Raw genomic sequence first — 7,452 nt, 5'->3', positions numbered from 1 at the left:
CCTCCGAAACATCCTTTAAAACCAGACCTGAGCCTCGCACCATGTGACTGGTTCCATTAACGTCCTATGACAGTGAAGGATTGACATACTTTTCCATGGCTATAGATAGACAGCTACACGGAGACCGACGCTGGTGAGACAAGCAACATCTCCAACACAACGCGGGGAGGCTTTTAAGTAATTTGGAGACAAAAAAGGGCCAGCCAGTGGTGACTGTTCGTCGGTGTTCAGTCTCTGCCTCTCAGCGGCTGACATTTTTCCCTTTGTCTTCTTGTTCATTTTCCACACAATCAAGAGGCAGAGGAGTGCAGAGAAATGTTGTCATGGTAACGGGAAAAAATAGCCCGGATGACCATGAGTGAGACAGACCTGATGGCACACTGTACTGTGCAAGTGTTTCATGACCTGATGCTAAAGCTGCAGGATATTACTTTGAGATTTGCCACAAATGAAAAATAGCCGAGAAAGTAATGTGAGCCTCAAGGTCACTGCTCTATTGGAAACCAGCTTTTTTTTTTTTTTTTTTTTTTTTTTTTTGAAGGTTGTGATTGCCCTGCGATGTTGTTAAGAAATTCCTGGCTTTTAAATATGCATTTGACATAAGCAGCATGATTTGTTTTCAGTGTGTCTTGAAAATCACTTTAAAACTGCAGGGCAGACGATAATCTGTAATTCATTTTATTTGTTGTTGTTTTTTTTGTTTTTTTTCTTGTCTTGTCTGCACAAATCACTACCTGAACCGGTGCCTTAAAATGGTCCAGCCTTTTTCGGAATTATCTTTGATAGTTTGTGTGCTCAAACTATTTAAATTGAGCTGATTTAAAACAGCAGTGTTTTAAAGTAAATCTGATTAGTTGAGTGCCCAGCTGACTTTCATTGTGTTTAGGTGACACACATCGGAGTAAGGAAAGCTTTTTAAGATACCAGACAGAATTTTATAATGGTGTCACAAGATTATAGTTCAACCTCTCATGATTTTCCACATGTTGTAAAAGGCACATTTAGGATGTTAGTGCCTCATAAACCAAGCTCTTTCGTCCGCTCTTTGTTCGCACATTCCTGACACGAGAAGATTGTCTGTCTGGTCACTGGCATACAAACAGGTGTGTCTGCTTATTATTCTGACAAAGTCTGGATAGAAATACTTCTTAGTATCTGACTCCTCTGTGGCTGGAAATAGCAACTGGAAAGACTTCAAACTCTGTCTGAAGCAAAAAAGAATGTTAGACAGAACTCCTGGACATCGTTGTTATTTTGGAGATATTTCTTTTCCTTAAAAAAAAAAGAAAAAAAAGGCAGAATCGCAATAAACATAACTGTACAACATATTGATTGAAAGCAGTGTGGAAGATTGTATCAGTATCTCTAAGCCTGAACAAAAATGTCATTGTTTTAGATAAACAATGCACAGACAGTGGCATGTGTGGGAGTTTAAATATGGTAAATATTCAAATCCATAATGTGTTTTTTTTGTTTGTTTGTTTTAAACCATAAATTCATCCATTTTGTTTAAATGTGAACATGTGGATGCTTTTCTGACTCAACAGAAGAGGGCAGGAAACGCACAACATACATCATACAAAAGATGTATTCAAAGTGCTACTGCTATTATTATAGCTAATTGTGTAACCCAGAGAGTCACAGAGATTTTGGATTTTTTTACACTGAACAGACTATAACAGACTATTTGGCTATAGCAGAGAAGCACAGTTACTATTTGTTAAGACTTTTGGTTTTCACACTTACAGTCTTATAGCTCTCGCCAGCGGACACACTACACCGAAATCCAAAGCAGAAGAGTTGAGGATGAATGTGATTGAAATATGTTTGCCTGAGAAGTGTTACAAAGCTACATCTAAGTCAGCAGGATTCCACAGAATCCACACTGAGGCATTATGTAAAGATGGAAGAGACTCGGAAACAATAGCGAATCCTCCCAGAAGCGACCAGCCCTCCACAATTACTCAAAGAGCGTGTCGACAACTCATCCTGGAAGTCAAGGCTAAACCATATCTTTGGGAAGAATATCCTTTAGACCATAGGTCTTCAACAGGGGGTCTGTGACCCCTAGGGTGTCCGTGGAAGTACCACAGGGGGTCGCAAAATCTTTGGTTGATTAGACATTTTTCATTTCTCAATTTTCCCCCACAGATTTATGTACATTTATGTTTATGGCAACTGTTAGGCCACCCTACTGTTGCACACATTTGAAATAAAAAAATATATATTTGTGTATTGTTTGAATAGCTTAATATTGAATGCAAAATGATAGTTTGGGGGACCTTGGCCTGAAAAACGTCGAAGAGCCCTGCTTTAGACTGACACTGATGCTGATGAGGCAAAGGTTTAGCTGTTTGAAGGTGAAATCACAGAATTCCACCTGAAGCATGGAGGTGGCAGTATAATGTTGTCTGGATGCTTTGCTGCTTCATGGCCTCAGTGATGATTAGTGATCAGTGAACTGGAATTGAAACCCAACTGGATTAATCAGAGGAACATCTAAATGACTCAAATGAAATAAAGTTTTGGAGTGGACCGATCTCCAAGTGTTAGACTTTGGTTGGAACTGTAGCAATTCTAGGGGAATTCTGCATTAAGTACAATTAGAATTTAATTGTAATTGTGTCTTTTTTTATGTAAAAGGCTGCATTTGTTGGCACTGTGTCTGTCTAATAGAAATCATTTCCAAATGTCACACCACTCATTAGAGTGGATGCTCGGTCCAAACGATGGTCTATTTTTAAATATTTAAATTCTATAATTACACTGGAGTAATATATTCTGGTTTTCTGACATTTGCCAGTGCAGATTACAAGGAGATAAGTAGATGATAGCGGTGACTTGCTCGACTCACGCCGATCACATCCAATTAACACTATATGCTGCACAGCTTCAGTCATTAACCCAGGACGCCCCGTTGCCACTTGAATGAAAGTTCAGTTGGACAAAAACGCCGTAGCTTTTGCTGCACCATTTCAAGGATTACAGCTGCAGGGGGTTATTTTCCGGTGTCATTGGCTATTCACCTTGCCTTTCAAAAATCACTCTTGCTGTAGGCAATGCATTACATGTGACAGACCCAGATATGTAGGTCTGGGACTGTGGAAGGGCATAATGCTTTTTGGTGCTGGGAACATTAGCTGCTTGGAGGGGGAAAAACCGTGGTCCTGCCACAGCAGAGATATCCAGAATTGGGTTGGCAGCCTTGGCACGTATCCCAGAGAATTGGGACTCAAGTGTAGCAGCGATGTCTGAATGTGAGTCCAGTCCGTTCCCAGGTGAGCAAGCCCACAAAAAAATGCACATCACTACATGCACAGAGCCTGTGGATGCATTTAGAGCTCTGTGACAATAAATCAATTTTTATAAATCCATATATACTGACAGAGGAACGCAATGTATTAAAATAGTAGAGTATGTTCATCAATGGCAATTTCAGGCCAGGAGAAGAAACAGAACGTTTTATATTTGCGCTGTCCTTGGCTCTAAGTTTACTGTGGCGATATTGCGACCTTGACTAGCATCTTATACGAGCCCTCTGTGTGCTGCTCCGGAGGAGTGGAGACCTCAGTCTAGAAAAGTGAAGAGGGCATCGGTAAGAGCTTTCGCTGCACGGGTCTCCTGTGCAATGTAATATGAAACACTATTCTTCGATCAGGCCTATTTTGGGCCCACACATTTTACTGGAGCAAAGCTGATCTCCCTGACATGCACTCTGGAGGAATTTGGCAGGAGTGCACACGCGCACACACAGACGCAGCAGACACTTGGCCGGGTCTCTCAAATCAAATTGAGGCTAAATTTGACCTTTGAGGGAAAGACTCAGGTCTGCCCAGCGCGGCATCATCTGTGAACAGTATCTGAAAACATCCAGATCTGCACGGTCACATCAAAACACAGCGAGATGATGTGAGCTTCATATTAGTTTACAAGAGACTTTAGCGTCTCTCACTTATCTGTTGTTTCATTGATTCTGGCTTTATTTCTCTGTGTCTTTGCATATCGAGGGGAGGAAGCGGAGTCATTTATATTTCGACTTTCATGTATCGTATCGACTATTTTATTGGGATGCGGCCTCAATGCGTCAAAGTATAATTTATTTACAACGTGATCAGACCAGACAATCTGCGTCGGGACGGGGACAACTTTTTCTATTTACGACAAATGGTGCTTTCATTCACCTCAACTCCTGTCAGGCTGGTGCTTTGCGCAGCATGACTAGACGTTTGTTTTTTCCGGCTGTTCCGTTTCCATCCGCAACTTTACTCTCGCCAAGTCGTATATCTGTCCGTGCCTTTCCCCTACCCAATATTTTCTCGGTTTTATTTCTGGAGCTGTTCGGTGGAGGTGAATTGAAACTGACAGCCGCAGGCCTCTTAGCCGTAAATTGCGTCCATAACAAGTGTTTTTATGATCTGTTTCTCTCGGTGCGTTTCCTCCTGTGTCGTTCGGATAGTTTCTTTTACGCCCACTCAATCCCTAATCAGTGAAATATAACACATACATATAGGTGTATACATTTCCAGTGCTGATAAGCTTTGAAAATGACCATGAGCTCTTTTGTAAGCTCTGTCACCGGCCTCTGTGGTCAAGTTAGAGATGTCAGAAATGCTTTAAGTACAGTTATCTGGAATCAGCCAGACAGATGAAAAAGGGAGATATACAAAGCCCAGAAAATGACCCAAAATACTGCAGTCTTTCAGAAGTCAAGTATCGTCCCACATGACCAATTTCCTGGTAAAGCATGTGAAGCATTTGATGATGTTTTAATTCCAGCTGAAGGCTGATTAATTGAGTTCTTGGTCAACAGAAAACTCTTTTGACCAGCAATCAGTAAATTCCTTTTTAGCATTGTACATGGGAAGGTCGGTCTGAGCGCCGGGCTCGGTTGTGACTACTGCCGCAGATATTTCTTAAATCAAAGCTGTTTCCCTGAAAAAAATCCCAAACACTCCTTTAAAAACCACAATGACAAAGCGAGTTAGGGTTACCGTGGGCTGCAGTGAACAACTACGAGCTAAATAGTGTAAATGGTATAAAGAACAAGGCTGATATTTCACATCAACCCTCCGAGGCTTTTCTATTTAAAGCAAAACGCTGTGTTCCTCCCAACGATAGCACTCAGAAGTCTCCGTGGCTCCAGTGAAGTTTTTGCCAAATGGCAGTGTCTGTCCCCTCAAATAGTTCTGACATTTACGTCCAGTGAGAGTCAAGCCGGAGCTGGTTTATTCGTGTAAGCCGCAATCACGGCTGCAGACTCTGATGACACATTTGTAGTCGCTGCAAGAGTGGAACATACTGCCGGAAAATGAAAGGACTCTATTGAAATTACTCATCGAGCTGGCATGGTTTGCTTTCAGAAAAAAACAAAAAAAAAAACAAAAAAAAAACACCAGTAACTAACTAAAAATACTACATGCCTCCTTTCTTTTGTTTAGCCACTAGAGAGGGATATTGCTTCTTCTTTGGTGTTTAAAATATAGAAAATCTAATAAAAAAATCACAGTTTATTTTACTGCAGGTGCTCGTGGGGACATGGCTGAAAACAGCAATTTTCTCTTCAAATGTAGACACTTTTCTCTCTAAAAAGCGTCTGGGGTGAAAGAAAACATGAGCGGGCTGATGAAGAAAATGTCACTCTTGTGCAACTTGTTTGATTACGAGGATCGCCGTTGCCTAATGTTTGCTACAAGTAGAGGCTTCATTTCGGCATGAGCACAGCGAGCATCTTTCCCCGGACTCCCGCCGAGACGAGGACTTTATTTCCTGTGTTTACTTGTTTGCTTCTTCATTTTTACAACTTAACAACGGTTTGATGGATTTTGATGTCATCTGAGGGAAGTTGGGACCATTGAAAGCAATAATTTAGTCTTACATGTACCCAGACCCAGTAAGAAATGTTTCCGATTTTACAAAAATATGAGGAAAGTTTATTTTGGGAAAGTTTCAAGTTTGTGCAGAATTTACAATTTATCGTACATTGCTTAGTTTTGTGTAACGGATTTGTTGTAGTGAAGCAGCTACGGAAGAAACTGACGTCTATCCCCCAATTTGTAAAGATAACACTTTAAAAATGACTCTGAGTTATCCTGATCATGAGCAGAATCTCCGTTCTTTTAAAACACACATTGCAGAACAGATGAGATCCTGCAGATTCACGATGGAGTCGCTCCAACCGTTTGCCTCCAAGGGAGAGAATCACTGACTAATATTATCACACTCTTACCGCTTCGTACTTGGCTCCATATTTGGGGCAGAGCTGATGGAGGGCATGTGAACTGAAAAGATTTTAAAATTATCACTGAAGCAACACTTCGGATATAATTTTAACCTCCTCGATGCAAACGCGCCAAGCGGCGAGCTACTGCCGAGAAAGACTTCGCCCTGTTGTGTCTGCGTATCCAGTCCACCCCCCTCGCTATGAAAGGAGGCTGTTCTTTATTCCCTTATAATTTCTGTATGTGAACCGTTGGACATGAAACACTAAATTCATGCCTCCAACTTTTGGGTGACGCTCCATTTATCTTGTACTTCCCACCGCGGGAGGTCACGTTAGTTGACACGCGTGCCTCCGAGGAGCGTTTTGCTAATGGGCCGCACCTGCTTTAGGTTTCAGTCCGTGCTAAATGCTACGCTAAGATGTCATCGTTTGCTGTGGACCAGCTGCAGCCATGATGTGTCTTTAATGGGGACACGTACGCCCCCTGAGTAGTAGCAGGTCGGGGACGACAGCTTCCTTCTCCTTCCTCCACCTGGCAGTATTTGGAAAGAAAATCTGAAGGATATAGGACACAGGTGGAAGGCCGACGTAGCAGTACTGTTTTCTCACACTAGATGGCAGTGTAATTTAAAAAAAACTGCTGTATATATTACCTGCAGTAAATCACCAGAGTGGTATTATGTGCCAGCTCACTTATCTAGATGTCATAAGTGTTGACATTACATTATTGTGATATTAAATTAATATAGAAATATAATACCCTGTTGCTTAGTTCTGCCAATTAGCCTAACTTGCTCACAGAAATAACATATGCAGACGAGACGAAGAAAAAAAAGAGGTTTTCTTTATTCATTTTTGCAAGGCGCATATTATATGACGGAGCGGAGACGTTGTTATAAATATGACGAGAAGAAGTGTCTCATTGTATTTCCTTAGATTACATAACAAAACTGTAATCAGATGGCTGGTGCAAGGAGACAGGCATCCCTGGTATGCCTGTAAATAATCAAAATGTGACAACGTGAGGCTGCCCCGCAAACAAATAAATTATGGTGAGCTCTTAGTGCCCCCCTGTGGTGACACTCGCAGAGAATGTGGGACATCTTGTTGTGCTGGATATAATTAGATGAGCGCTGGGCACCTTGATGGAGAAACAGTCCTGCTTTAATGGATATCTGGAGCACGCAAGATTAATTTTCTTTGTTTTTTTTTCTTCTATGCTTTAATCCAAG

Source organism: Mugil cephalus, chromosome 20 (assembly GCF_022458985.1).
Source record: "Mugil cephalus isolate CIBA_MC_2020 chromosome 20, CIBA_Mcephalus_1.1, whole genome shotgun sequence".
In the NCBI taxonomy this organism is placed as follows: Eukaryota; Metazoa; Chordata; class Actinopteri; order Mugiliformes; family Mugilidae; genus Mugil; species Mugil cephalus.
The sequence above is the reverse complement of the archived record's forward strand: the minus strand, read 5'-3'. Positions refer to the sequence as shown.